Source organism: Mesitornis unicolor, unplaced genomic scaffold (assembly GCF_000695765.1).
Source record: "Mesitornis unicolor isolate BGI_N332 unplaced genomic scaffold, ASM69576v1 scaffold8129, whole genome shotgun sequence".
Classification (NCBI taxonomy): Eukaryota; Metazoa; Chordata; class Aves; order Mesitornithiformes; family Mesitornithidae; genus Mesitornis; species Mesitornis unicolor.
Window position 1 is genome coordinate 1 of NW_010206627.1, and position 15,955 is coordinate 15,955.

Sequence of the window (15,955 nt, forward strand, 5' to 3'; positions counted from 1 at the left end):
GCCCCGTCCAACCTGGCCTTGGGCACTTCCAATGATGGGGCATCCATAACTTCTTTGGATACCCTGTGTCAGTGTCTCACCACCCTCACAGTAAAGAATTTCTTAGAAGGAAATAACCTGATTATCTTTTCCACAGTGGGACAGAATAAGATATGAGCCTGAAGTGCAGCATGAAAGCTGAACTAGATATTAGAGGGTGGAAAACACCCAGAAAACCACTAAACATAAGGTTAGTGAAGCTTTGGAGCAAAGTCTCCATCACTGGAGGTCTCTTAGAGCCAGCAAAGACTGATGCTGGCTCAGGCGTAAGTGATCACTCGAATTCCTTTCAGCCTGGTACATGAACAAGATCTTGCAGGCTCCATTCTATGTAAAGCAGCTTTAGTTCAATGCTGGTAGAGTCACCAACCAAGCAAATCTGAGACAGCACTACGATATATTGGACAAATCAGTTGGCACCAGAGGTAATTCTTGACAGTTTGCAGCCAATTGTGGAATACGCCTCATTTTCCCAGCCATGTATAACTTCTTATAGCAATGTGGCAAAGCAGGAGGTCTCTATCACCCTGCACAGCTACTGGTTTTAAACAGAATAGTCATAAAAACAGGATATTGAGCAGCCCTGTCCAGCTGTTTATGGTCACATATGTGTTCTGGCAGCATGGCAGGTATTGTTGCTTACAATAAAGGTGCAACTTGTGTCCTTCAGCTGAATCCTGGAGCAATGACCATGTCTATCCTCACCAGACAGATAAGTGTAGTGTCAGAGACTACCTGGTGTGGTACTACTGACACTGCTCAGCATGAACATGAAAAGCTCCTACAACAGATCTGTATTCAATCCACATTGATTTGAGTGAGAAACTGAGATTTCCAGAAATAATCATCTTGACCACCTCTCTTTTGGGGTACTAACTCGAGAGGCCTTCAAGAAGAAGGGGGAAGGACAGGCAACGGGCACGAGCATGTGTCTTCAGTAAACCAAAACAGATCTCAGTGACAAGTTTGAATCACGCCAGCTAAAATGAGTGCTCTCGAAGTCACGTTACCCCAAACAATCCTCTGACCGTAGCGAAGAAACATCCGCAAGCTATAAACGTGTCCCTTAAGACACGAGGTGTTGACGTGACACCACGGGTGGGATTTCACCCTAAGTCAACTACAGAAACCAAGCATTTCAGGAATCCTACCACGCTTGGGGTGACAAAGGAAGCAGATGACATCTCTTAACACAGGCACCTACTTGAAGAGAAGAAAAACTGTCTTCTGAAAGCATGCCCTCCCTCTTTCCCCCCCTCAACTACTGCTCAGGCATCAATGAGTAACCCAAATTAGATGTCTCTAAGAGCAAGACGATAATTGGAAGGATTTTCACCAGCAGAAATGGCTTACAGACAAATCACAAAAAGCCCGAGCAGTGATTTAAGCTCCGGGAACTTTCTAGGCACACGAGAGCCACAGCTCTTCCCTATGCGCCCTCTGTGCTGCTCATTTCACAACACACAAAAAAAAGCATACCTCAAAGATCATCCATCATCCGCCTTTTCAAGAGCCAGCCCGGTCAAAACCACAACAAAGAGAAACGTAACCGAGGCACCTGAGGTTTGGATAGCAAAGCTGAGTCACTAAAGCGAGTGTTGCAATCTAGCGGGTTACACCACAGCCTCGACTTTTCCTTAAAACAGGAGATAAGCACAGGAGACAAAACAAGATGCAACATTTCCAACACCACGGGACAGAGGAAGGACAGCTCTGGAGCCAACTATTTCCTTCCCTGCAGCCACCTCATCTTCACAGTCACATCTCAGCCTCTCAGACTGTCCCTAGTTGTCACCTACCTGCTTCAGAGTGTCAGTGGCTTGCTCTTTCCTTAGCCTTGGCTCCTCTTGCTCTGTTTTGAAGAGTTTTGCTCTTCTGCTCATTCAGACCAGTGGGAATCGCTGTCTGACCCACAAACCCCGGTTAAACTGGGATCTCCAGCCTTACACCATCAGAAAGGCACGGATATAGGGCTCATTCCTCCTTAAACTCACGTAACTTCAGCAAAGACTGCTAAACACTTAGCATTCTGCATCAAGGCGTAGTTTTAAAACCCAAATGTGGATGTTTTATTTATCCCCAAGTCTTGACCTTCCTTCTCTAGCTGCAAGAAAACAGCTCATTGCAGTAGCACCTTTGATACATTTCTGTTTTCTTCCTCTCAAGTCATGGCTTGGTCATGATTTGAAACACTTTTGGCTTCATCTCCTTATTTCTTGGTCTTTTACCTTTGTCTCTATGGCAAAGGAAGGGAATCCATCCTCTCAAAGGGACCACTCGGTTACTTGTGACTCCTTTCAGCAGACCACGGCAGTGTAGCTGTATCTACACCTCCCATTTTCCCATTTTATTCAATATACAACCCAAGAGCATACACAAGCTCACATCTTCATCCCTGAGAGATGACCTAGAAGACACCACTCTCCCTTGTCAAATGACAAACAACATCCCTGAAGAGGAATCTAAAAATCTGGGGGAGTTTGAGTTTTTGGGGTTTGTTTAGGGTTGCGTTTTGGGGGTTTTTTGAGTTCTTTGAGACAAAAACACTGGAGCCGAGATTCCTGATTTGCAGGAGTCTCTGCTGCTGGAAGGGACATCCCAACCTACCAAGGTTGATAGGAGGTTGGTTGGTACAGACTGGAGCTTCAGAGGAGATACTTCCATGAGCACAGCATTGCCATGGAGAGAGGAAGACCCCAGTGAGCCAACCTGATACCCAGACTCAGCAAAGACCCATAATCCTCAAACAGTGGTGACAAACGTCTCCTTCATTGATGACACTTCACAACTGCCATGCCCCAAAGTCTTTGCAGCCCTTTCCTGACATACCAGTTTTCCATCTGCAACCAGAAGAGTGACATAAGGGAAAAACTTGCAATTATTTTTAACATCGGAAATGATTAAATCTGAAATCCTGGGTCTTCCATTTCATCCTCATTTTGATGTAGCTAAAAATTCTCATGGAGAGAAGGCAAAGCAGCGATTTGGTATCCCGATGGTGGATTAGCTTCATGCTTGCAGCCCTTGTGTCTTACCTAAGGTTACCTGTCCCTCCCTCTCCCCTTCATGGGGTGCTGAGGGTGAATTTTTGGATTAGATGATCCTTGTGGTCCCTTCCAACCTGGTATTTGAATTTAGAGCTTGGTAGCAGGACCCGGACATGGCCTGAGGCAGAATAAAGCTGTGTCAGTTCTTACCTACACCTCACACACTAGTGCTGGGTCCTCAGTGCATGTCCCTCTAAAACCAAGCCAATTTGGTGCGTAGGAGAGGCAACAAACACGCGAGGAGTGTTATGTGCCTACCTGTGAAAAGAAAGCTTTTTTACCAGACTCCACGGACGAAAGCTTAGCGAATAACCCTTCTAAGCTTCCTTGATCGGCTGGCTTTGCTGCGGAGCGAAGGGCACACCTGATAAGATTAGCAGTCTAGCGTGGTCAATCATGTACATAGGAAACACAGTTAAAAATAGAGAAAGTACAGCAAGCCCGGACGTCTGCTCCGGTTGGGATTCGCTTTCCTTACGATCTCTTTTCTGCTAATAAAAAAAGATGGAGCAGACATTATCAGTGCCAAGCTTCTCAGAAAGCAGAGGTAGGAAACACCTAAGGTTAAATTAGAGGCCACTCCTCTTATGAGAAATCAGATATTAAAGTGATGATCGGACAAGAGGGCAATATAGCACCTTCAAGTTTCTGGATAACCACCATAGAGGGATCCCTATTATATTTTGCCATAAATAATTTATTGACTTGCCTACGATGCTATTAACGTGCACAGGAGCTCTTCTAGAGGAGGAACTGCCTATCAGGACTGATAATGATCCCACCTTTAAAAACAGCTTTTAAGCTCCTGTATTTCCTATGTGGTTTTATTAAAGGCTACCGTGAGAAAGAATGCAGGGTGCCATCGAAAATGGATAAAATGTTATATTACTTGAATGACAAAAGTCCGTTTTAGAATAAAGTCATCTGAATGGAATTTTATATATATATATATTTTTAAGGATGGAAATATCACATATTCTAATGAAGCTGATAATGATTTGGCAGAGTTTCTGCAGGAATAATACTCTGGGCATCCTTGCAAATCATAAATAGTGTGCAAGGGGAATACAGTTGTGGATCGAGAGAGAGGAATGTCTGCAGCCCAAAAGCTGGTGGACTTCAGCTGCCAAAACCAAAGTGGTCACACACAGACACGCTCTTTTATCCATCCTCCTGTGTTGCACAACATAGGGGAGAGCCTACTTCTTTCCTTGGGTTTCTGCTACAATGCTCAGCCTACTGTTTCATAAAGCTGACGGGTGCTGGAAAGCATATTTGTAGGGTTTTCTCTCCTTTGCATTGCTGCTTTAACTCTGCATCGCGTCCCAGACCTTTAAAAAGCCAAATTTTACAAATCCAAAAATGACAACATCCCCACAACCCCATCCATCACCACAGAGTGTTACTGAAACACAGGCTCTGAGCCCAGCCCCGTCCTCCTCCTTATTAATTCCTCATTTAATTCTTTATTTAAGGAATAATTATGAGAGAGCACGGCTGTTGTAAGGTTAATGGGATCGGGCAGTGAGATATTAGCACACCCCAGAGGCATGGGCATCTCTGCTCTGCATCCAGGAGGCTGAGATAACCATTACAGGATGCCTGGATGTAAATATATATGCATATAAATATACATATATATGCACACACATATACATATACACATACACATGTATATACACATGTATATAAACACATTCAGGCATCCTGTAAAGGTTGTCTCAGTCGCCTGGACAAAATATATATTTTTATATACATATGTACATGTATTTACATCCAGGCATCCTGGATATATAAAAATATAAATATAAAAAAAATAAAAATATTAAAAAATTACATATAATACGACATCTGATATCTTCCCCTTGAAAGTGTGAAAGGAAGAGGAGAAAAAAAAAAAAAAGACAGATAGGTAGATTTAGCCCCTTTAACCCCAAGAAACACCACGTGGTCAGGAGCCTAAAAGGAACAAGTGGCAATACCGACGCCAGCCAAATCCCGTTATTCCAAACGACCACCACAAAAATCCACTCACCTGATGGACACTCTGCTAGGCTCCACTTGCAACCTGAATATTCTGCTGTTAGGAAGCCTGACAATAAAATGCAAGTGTAAAAGGCTGAACACCAAGGCCAAATACTACAGTCGGGGGGGGGGGCATTAAGTGGGGTAACTGATGCATTCATAGGAAATACATTATTTTGCTTACTAGGTGAATTACAAAATTCATTCTCCGCTTACGAGGTGAAAATTCAAGGTCCACATATGAGTAACACCCCAATATTAGGCACAGTAACTTAAATATTTCTACCTCCATACAGAACATTATGGGTATAAGTGGGAGGTAGAGTAAGTGGGAAGTAAGTGTGAGAGAGTTCCAGATATTTGTACTGTATTTTGCAAATACTTAAGAGGAATTAACTGGACCAGAGAGGTCTGATGAGAAATGGCTACACAGAAGTGAGAGTAGTAAAATCCGTCTCGGAGAAGCTAAGGCCACCTCCAATAAAGCTCCCCATTACTCCTCGAGTAACGAGGGATGAGAAATGAATGAGAAGCAGAAACGGCTGCCAAAAGTGGCATTTCTAGGTATCCCAAGAGCACGAGGCTAGAAAGCTGGTTAAACCCAGGCACTCGCCCTCGCTGGTCTCTGAAAAAGGAGGATTTTTAAGGCTACGACAGACTCGATCTCAATGAGTTTCCCAAGTTCGTAGGCTGCGCGATAGATCCCATGTGAACACGGACATTAGCATACACTACAGAGCGTTTAGCACACGGAGACAGAAAGCAGGTATTGTTCTGGCAGTAAGGTAATCCGTAACCAGAGAGGTCTCTGCCTTCATCCAAAACCCATTTTCCCAGCGTTTTGCCGACTCGTCCAGCGGGAACCTCTCCGTTACAACAGAGCGCGCATTCACGGCCAACGAACGGGTCCAAAGCGATGGGTCCTGTCCCCCAGTGCCCTGCTCCCGGCCCCTATGCCTCTTCACCAGGGGGAAATCATGGTCTTCACCCAAAAGAGGTGATGAGGACCCACAGCCAAGTGAGGGGGCAGTTTTTAGAGGATGAAAACGCCTCAGGAAGGCGTTCAAAGCTTTACCTTGCAGATATGGAAAGCTGCAACTCCGGTGCCTCTGCTTACCTTACGCTAGCTCCTGCATTAGCTACAAGGAGGTAAGTGCTCTTCTTTTCCATCTGGGGGGGAAAAAAGGGCTAGACACACACCCTAAGGGTCCTTTTTATCTCTTCTTCAAAGCATACCCTTAAAATCCAGCTAGAAAAGCATCCCTGCTACCAATCTGCACACACCCTTGCTGCAGCGGTGTTAAGCATCAAAGCGCTTTGGTGTCTTCTTTATAGGACAAGGGACCCATTTGGCACAGATCCTTCCCGTGTACGACCCAGCCCATCCTCAGCAAGGTAAGCAACGAATCACGGCGAATACACAACTCAAGATGTGGAAGGTGGTGCGTAAAAAGCAAGTTTTTACAGTCCACATTCCTCCTTTTTTCACACACCACCCTCTCTTCCACTGCCCTGCGCGACGGGCGGGATGGGTTCCTGCCTCTCTCTCCCAAAAGTACTTATTTTTGGTATGCTACTGCCTCTGGCAGATTCTTCCCTTTTAAACCCTGCACATCTGTTGCTTAAAAAAAACCCCAAAAAGCTTGGACTCTGGCCTGGTGACTGAAGCATTTGTGCATGTGGGCAGAGCCCGAGCCATGCAGTTTAGGTGGTAGAAAGCCTCTCTGTATGGTAAGAGAAGGCAATGAGGGGTGCAGGGAGAGAAAAGATCATTTGCTTTGCAGAAACCAGGGGTCTTCCAGGTGGTTTCTCCCTGTGGGTCTCACCTCGGGTGCACCGGGGTCTGCAAAGGGGAGATTCATGGCACACGGACCTGCACGGACAAGAACTGCAAGAAAAGCAAGAGTCGGTCCTGTTGCTTCCCAGAGCAGGACAGAACAGGTCAGAAAGGGGTTTCTGAGAGCGAAAGGGGCTGTGGTGGCTGCTTTGCATCCACAGGGGATGATTCAGACCAGAGCCCTGCTCGCAGGCTGTGGGAATGGCTGCTCCAGCTCAGGTCCATCAGGACCAGAAGTGAGAAAGCACATCTCTGACAGCAGCAAATAAGTAGAAACCCCAAAACCCAGCCAACACCAAGTCTTGTTAATTTGCAGCAGGACTCCAAACCATTTAACTCCTATTTGGAAGTGCAACTTGGACCCTTTTCTGTAAGGAAAATGTACCAGGAACCTCCGAGATTTGGCTGAGGACATTGTAAGGCATCTGTGGGTTAGAGCAACATGAAAAGACCATAGGCCAAATTCACTGGTGGTGGGTAACTGAACACCAACACCCCCAGACGCTGATCCCTGTGACTTCAAAGGAGCTGCACACACCATATTTATGCCAGTAATAAAACTCTGCTTCCATTAGCTATACGTTCACCACTGAAACGCAGTGGTCCCGTGGTGCACACACCAATTAAAGTCCCCTGATGCTTGGGAGTACAAAGCTCTTTTTTTTGATGGGAAGGGGTGGAAGGGAAGAGCTCAGCCAGCTCAGGGGAATAGCAGAGAGCCTTTCACTGCGAGGTCTCGCGTTCAAATCTGTCGTGGCGGTGACAGATGGCCCCTTCTCTGTAGCTTACATGAAACGAGGGATTGTCTCGGGCCACTGGTGGACAACTTATTGAAGCCACAAATGCATCGCTAGTGGTTTCTGGTAGAGAAACCGAGGGATTACATGGGTATGAAGCAACTGCTGCCTACTTGACCAAAGGCACCTCCTTCCTGGAGGGAACTGAGGCAAATCGGTGGCAGCTTACGGCTGCCTGAGTGGTACAGGACCCTCTGGCTGCACAAGCCCGAATTTTGGGCTGAGACCGCCAGCTTTAGCTGTCATCGGCTCCTCCAGCTTGTCAGCATCAGTCCCTGTTCACTCAGTGTCCCTTTGGATGTGCCTGAGGGTTTGGAGATTAAAATCACGGGGGAAAATGGCCAAGAGGAAGTTTGGGGATCTGGGGCAAAAAGAAGGCCAACCTGTAAGGAGGGAAAGTTATATGGGTAGGTTATATAGATATAGGTAGGTTATATAGATATAGGTAGGTTATATAGATATAGGAATAACAAATAATACCATGATTAATTTTAACCTCCCTCAGTCTTTCCCTTCTCAGAGTCTGTGTCTTCTCCAGGGCTTTAATTTTCAGTGGGTAGGTGGCAAAAAGTCCACCAGTGACCCAGTGTCTCCCTGGAGCAGAGCAGGGTCCACATGAGCCATCAGAAGGTGCTATTCAGAGAGGAATCTGTACACGTTAGGGAATAAATTAAGCCAAATTAAGGAAGGCTGAGAGCAACAAGTCACATTCAGGCTTAGAAATGCCACCTCCGTATTCGGAAAAAAAGGAAACCACTTCAGAAATGGCTTTTTTCTTCTTCTTGGAACCTGTTTCGCAGCTTCACATCAACTCATAGAAGCCCATGTGTGTGCTCCCGACCTGGCGTGGCTCCGAAAACCCCAACCTGCTGCTGGGCTCGTGCAGCCGAGGAGATCGCAGCCGTCCATCGTGCGCTGGCCTGCCGGGGTCTGCAGCGCGGGAGGAAAATAGGGCGATTCCCCTGCAATCTTCCCGCACAGCTGTTTCCTAGCTGCGGATTACCGCCGTCACATGAGCTGCTTTACAGCAAAGCCAAGCTGTCTTCGTGAGCTGAGAAGGTCACTGGAAGACAGGGGCCTCCAGGGACAAACACAGCGCCCTGTACCAGCGTCACTGTGATTTACTTCCCAGAGGGACACCAGGTGGTGAGAAAAGCGTTCCCGGCTGGTCAGAGGGCAAGGAAAAATGGTTTTGCCTTCAAGTCCTTGGCCCAGCTATCGTTAGGAGTCACCCAGTGAAAGGAGATGAGGGATATCCATTTGCCAGGCTGCAGTCGAGGTGTTACAGTGCCAAATTTACCTTCTCTTCCTTGTGTGCCTACAGATGAGGGCATCCCACCAACTTTTGGACAAGGTCACCCAGCCGAGGGATGCCCAAGGTGGAGCTGCATCTCCCCAGGCTCTCGTGCAACCTCTCAAAGCAGACACAAATCGATCCTCGAGCAAGAAAAGTCCTCATCAAAGCCCAAAATGCAACCACTGAACGCCAGGGCCAAGGAAGAGGAACGGGTTTCACTTGGGAAAACAGAAGTCTGAAGGTCCAGTGCGGCCACTCGGGAAAATGAATTAAACCCCACTGTCTTCATCATTCTGGTGGTCAATGAAAGCATTTCTGCAAGCTCACAGGCTCAGTGGTTGCAGGACGGGGCTTTTTGCTATGCCCCAGAGGCACAAGACAGATGGGGTTGTGCTTTTAGGCTTTAAAATCAGTCCCTGCCACGGAGATCCAATGAAGAGGATAAATCCAGCCGCAGAGTGAGCCTCTAGACATGCTCCGAAAAAAAGCAAGAGAGGAACTCGAGAGGTCAGCCCCTGCTAAAAAAGCAGCTGAGGCTGTTTACAAAGAGGAGCAGAGCCCTTATTTTTAAGGCAAAGAAAACAAAAAGCACCTTGAGCAGTTGGGAAATGTCTACAACGCATCCTGTGCCTTGGGAAGACCGAAGAGGGGCACAGACTGGAGGAGGCTGCGCTGAGAATGGGACGCACAAGTAGCTCCACAGGGAGGAAATGTTGGTCTAATACACAAAACCTACGAGTTTTGTGAATGGAGAGACACACAAATGCACTGAGGAGCTGTACTTAGGGAAGCCCCAGCTCGTAGCTGAGCTTCCAGGGTATTTCTCTTTATAGCGGGGTGCCCGGCGGTGGAGGAGCAGGGGGGGGAGTTGACAAAACCCATCTCATTTCGTAAGATGCCTGGCGCAGCAACGACAGCTTGCTGGGATTTCAGCCAGCTTCCCATTTGGATCAGATTGCACCCTCCGCCCACTGACAGCCATTAAGAGCCTGGAGCTCACAAACTGCCCTGGGGTCAGACGAGAGTCTCCATCCATTCAAAACTCAGTGTACAAGAGGGAGAGGGTGGCCTGATCCAGCCCAGCTCATCACCACACGGGTACCTGCTCGGGAAGGCAACAACTGTGCCCTGCTGCCATGAACCAGCAGATTGCAGCCCAGTTCTGCCGTGATACGGGGGGGATTAGAAAGCCCCTCTCCATCTGCCCTGATTCAGTGTAATCGCAGGCTGCTCTCGCAATTCCCCAAGCCCTTGAATGGTGTAAGGGGGTAAAAGCGGCACGGGTGCAGGTAGAAAACCAGCAAGGACATCCTCAGCTTTGGCTGTGGTTGCAGCACTCGTCCATCACTACATGGATGGGGATGAGGGGATGCTGCTTCTCTAAGCACCTTGCAAGCTAAAATCTGCACTGAAAGGATGCTACAGCTGCTCCACAGCAGGGACCATCGCCCATCCTTACCCCCAGGCAGCAAGGGATCAGTCACAGAAGAAATTATGTCCTACAAATCAAAAAACACAAGTCTGGCTCCTCTCTGTGAAGCCAGCGTGCAAGGAGGGTGAGGTGGGAACCCCTCATTTGGGATGGTTTGAAGGAGCAGGAGAAGAAGCAGATCCAGATGCTGAGATTGTGTCAGCAGGACAAAATGAGGCAGCTCTTGGTTATCTACTTAGATGGGAGATCTTCCAGAGATGGGCTACGATACCTCACAAGGCTCAAAAAGCCAAGGTGAGGTGCTGACACATGCCCAGCATAGTTTGGAGTAAGTTGTTATTACAGACAGAATCCATTACACATGAACTTCATCCTGCAAGCACCGAGAAAGGAGATGCAAGCATGGGCTGGTTTTGCCCTCAACTCAATGAACCATCCACCCAGTTCAACACTCACGGGTTTGAGTGCTCAGATCCAGACAGACGAGCTATGTCCAGCAGAAATTGCAGCCTGATGTTGCCTGTGGTCCTTTCATGAGCACCACCTTTCTATTTGGGAAGGTGGCAGGAGCCCTGTGAAGGAGCAACCAAGCCTCTGGGTTAGGGTTAGGGATGGAGGAGATCTGGAAAAATGACTCACCAGCATCTGGGATGGATCAGGAGAGCGATGCAGAACCTAGGCAGCACTAAACCATGTCCCCAAGTACCACATCCATCACTTCTTGAACCCCTCCAGGGATGGGGACTCCACCAGATACCACTCAGTTGTCTATCCAGTTGTGTGCCTCCAGACATATTCTGGGAAATGTGCTATGGATAGTGACTGCCCTTCCTTTCCTGCCCATATTCAACCTCACCTCCCTTAGACAAAAGCTTGTCAAAGGATCAAGATACCCATCTCCTGCATGCACCCCAAAAACATCGATGTAACCTAACAAACCGGTTTAGGTCCAAATCCTTCTCAAATATTGAAGTCTTACAGTCAGGGTGCATACACATTAGGGGGTTAAAAAAACCCCACCTCTCTCAAATAAAATCCTATTCAGGTCTCTTCTTCCTCTTGCTCAGTGTTCATCTTGGCTGAGCAAATGTGGACTTATGCAGATCTAATCATGCTCATCACCATATGCAGTCTTCAGGCAGAACGCACCTTCTCCACAAGCAAAGATGATTTCCAACCATCCAGTCAGCCAAGAGCCATATCCCCCATCACCCCCAGATACCCAAAAATCAGGGACAACAGCATGAGGGGACCAGCAAAGCTCAGGACCTCAGTGCACGGCTCTCAAAGCCAAGCTGTTGAGGACTTTGTCACCATAAATGGAAAGAAATATGAGGATTTAAATGTGGACATTAGCAATGGTAAAGCCAAATGAAAAGTCTCACTAAGAGGTGGAGGAAAGCGAATACAAATATATGCCATATATCACATCGTCTGCCAAAAAGCTTGGCTTCTTTTCAGTAAGTGATGAAGGCAGCTCCTTCTGAAGCCACGTGGATGATTGAGAGGCTGCAAAATGAAGATGCAGAAGCCTGGACAGACACCATACAAACACACCGAATAAATAGGCTTCAAATACAACCTAGGATTTCACTGAATTTCTAGTCAAGCAGCACATTCATGCAGAGCATTCTGCCACACTGACTTCTTACTCTTTCGTGATGGAAGGGGAGAAGGAAGCTCAATCCTGGTTAACTTGGGAAAGCAACAACCCTATGCAATGAGAAAATAGGAGAGAAGCAGGAAAGCCATGCCACAAAGGCCCTTATTGAAACACATCTCCATGAGGAAGGCTATGGGAGACGCCAACCAACCCTGTCTGCTTCCTTAAACCCATGTTCATGCCCAGCTCAAGCCCATGCTGGGACAGGGCATAGTGGGAAGAGCACCTCCTGCACCCAACACGCTCATGTTTCCATCCTTCCATGTATGAAGCAACCACATCCCTTTGCCTTCTCTGCCTTGAAGATCTCAGGTCAAACATTTCTTAAAATCCACCTGCTGCAATGAAGCTGAGCCTTTATGGAAAAGGAAAAAAAAAAACAACAAAGGAGGAAGTTTTCTTCCTGATTGCTGCCCCCAAAACGGCTGCGGTTTATCATCGAATCCCAGCATGGTTTGGGTTGGAAGGGACCTTAAAGCCCCCCCAGTCCAACCCCCATGGGCAGGGACACCTCCACCAGCCCAGGCTGCTCCAAGTCCCGGCCAACCTGGCCTTGGGCACTGCCAGGGAGGGGGCACCCACAGCTTCTCTGGGCAACCTGGGCCAGGGCCTCACCACCTCACAGGGAGGAATTTCTGTCCAATATCCAGTCTAAATCTCCCCTCTTCCAGTTTAAGGCCATTCCCCCTTGTTCTATCTCTCCCTGCCCTTGTAAAAAGTCCCTCCCCAGCTTTGCTGTAGGACCCCTTCAGTTCAACAAGGCCAAGGGCAAGGTACTGCACCTGGGTAGGGGCAATCCCCAGCACAAACACAGCCTGGGTGGGAATGGATGAGACCAGCGCTGAGGAGAAGGACTTGGGGTGTTGGGTGATGGAAAACTCAACATGAGCCAGCAATGGGCGCTCACAGCCCAGAAACCAACCCCATCCTGGGCTGCATCCCCACAGCGTGGCCAGCAGGGCCAGGGAGGGGATTCTGCCCCTTTACATTGGTAAGACCTCCCCTGCAGGGCTGTGTCCAGCTCTGGCCCCACCAGCAGAGCCCATGGAGCTGTTGGAGTCCAGAGGAGGCCACGGAGATGCTGAGGGGCTGGAGCAGCTCTGCTCTGGGGACCGCTGGGAGAGTTGGGGTTGTTCAGCCTGGAGAAGAGAAGGCTCCGGAGGGGCCTTATTGCGGCCTTCCAGGACCTGAAGGGGTTTTGGCACTAGAGCTGACATATGTGTAAAACGATTGGGATCCCTCAAATATGAAGCTTCCAGACACAATAAATCAGAAGACAGATCTATGAACACAGTGTCAGCAGATCTGAATTTTCCAAGAGAAATTCACGATCAGCAGAAAGAACTTGAGTTCCCATAAATATGGGAAATGCTTTAGGTCTTAAGACCAGAACTGCTTTATAAAGTACTGCAGCAGACATCAGGCAGCTCCTCTTTGAAAATTTATGGATAAAGGAGAAATCCTGCCCAGCCTGGAGTCGATACCAGTCCTGCTTCCCCTTCCAGACCAGAACAAAAGGGAACATATTGCAACTATGCTGAGAGAGGAGGGCTGCTGTCTATTGCTTTAAATGTAATGTTAATGCCTTGTAATCAGCTTTAATTTTTAAACAGACCCAGCCCTCCTGTCCATTTCCCCTAATTCAGGACACGTGGAAGGTAAATGGCCTATGCTTAAACCGGGACAGCATCAGCTGTGACAGCTGGAGAGCCTGTAAGTCTCAACTGCCTGATAACAGGAATGGATGTCAAAACTCACCAGGGGAGGGCAAACGGGGAGGGCAAGGGAGGTGCTGGAGATGTTGTAAGGTCATTGAGAAGCCAGGGGATGAGGCCAGACGAGGCACGGCTCATTTACGGGATGGAAACTCGCTGAAACCCCCAGGACTCAAAGAAACGCTGCCAGTGATCAAACAGCAAAGGATTTGGCAGCGACTCCTCCCCCCTAATGAAGTTGGCTTCCCTTTAGGGGTACTGCTGCCACCACCACAAACGCGCTGAGAAGCAAAGGCATTTTAGGAGACAGCAACAGATCAAGTCAGGAACTGAATGAGCAAGCCCTGGTGTTTCCCCAAGACGCTGCCTTCTCTCTTTGCGAGCTCAAAGGCGTTTTTCAGAGCCAAAAAGCAGCCTGCAGGCTTCACATGAGGCTTGGACACAGAACGGGGTCCCAAACCCACCCAGGAGGCTCTCTTTGTGCTCCTGTGACACCGCTGCCTTCGCAAAGAGGAGACCTGAGGTACATCACGAGTGCTCATCGGATAAAAAGCCTTCTCCCAAATAAATCAAATGACGGAGCACCGGAGCCTCCCTACTCCAAAAGCCAAAGTGTACCCAGAAATAACTCTTCCGAGTCTCCATCAAGGGATTTACCAACATTACTGAACACATCAAGAGAAGCCCTAAAGCCAGCAGCACCCACCTCCTGCTCTACTCAAACCACCCAAATCTCTGTGCTGGGTTGTGCAAAGCCGGCTCCGTGTAACACAACTGCACGTTGGCGTAGGTAGCGCCTGGTTACTTGGACCAAAGGGAAAATCTGGCCATCAACCCAGGACGAGAGGGACTATTTTTAGCCCTGGTTGGTGGGCAGACAAATCCTAATCATCAGTGGCAGCCGCCCCGTCATCAGCCCCGAGATGTCAAACCAAAGCCGCACAGCGCCCGTGACAGCCCGGCGTCAGAAGGGACGGCCTGAGCCGACTGCGCCGCCGGTGCTGGTCAAGATTAGTGCCCAGGAGTAACGCAGGACGGCAGCAAAAAGCCTGAGATCCATCAGGATGGGTTTTTCAAGCAAGGCAAGCTGTGCCGAAGCGAGCAGAAGTCATCTCTGCTGGTGGGGTTCAGTGCAAACGGAGCAGCGGCCCAGGGGCTTGGAGATATTTTTGGCCCTCATTGTGTTGGGAAAGACCCAGCAGCACCACGCTGACTCAAATCCAGTCCCACCATCCCAGCGTCGCGTATTCCTCACCACCCAAAACTGGAGGTCCCCAGATGCTGACATGGACGGGGGGCAGACACGGAGATGGCTGAGCTGCAGTCAAGTACCCCCTTCTCTACAGGGCACACTCATGTACCCGACACAGAATAAGCTCCTTGTAACTGAGGCTGATGTCGAAATATTTTCACAGAATCACAGAATCACAGAACGTTAGGGATTGGAAGGGACCTCCAAAGATCATCCAGTCCAATCCCCCTGCCGGAGCAGGAACACCCAGATGAGGTTACACAGGAAGGCGTCCAGGCGGGTTTTGAATGTCTGCAGAGAAGGAGACTCCACAACCTCTCTGGGCAGCCTGGGCCAGGGCTCTGTCACCCTCACTGAGAAGAAGTTTCTTCTCAAATTTAAGTGGAACCTCCTGTGTTCCAGTTTGTGCCCATTACCCCTTGTCCTATCATTGTTTGTCACCGAGAAGAGCCTGGCTCCATCCTCGTGACACTCACCCTTTAAATATTTATAAACATGAATGAGGTCTCCCCTCAGTCTCCTCTTCTGCAAACTAAAGAGACCCAGCTCCCTCAGCCGCTCCTCAGAAGGGAGATGCTCCACTCCCTTGATCATCTTTGTAGCCCTACGCTGGACTCTCTCCAGCAGTTTCTGTCCTTCTTGAACTGAGGGGCCCAGAACTGGACGCAATATTCCAGATGTGGTCTCACCAGGGCAGAGTAGAGGGGGAGGAGAACCTCTCTGCCCTACAACCACCCCCCTCCTGATACACCCCAGGATGGCATTGGCCTTGGCCGTGGAGCTGCTGAAGTGGGTCCAGAGGAGGCCACAAAGATGCTCAGGGGCTGGAGCAGCTCTGCTATGGGGACAGG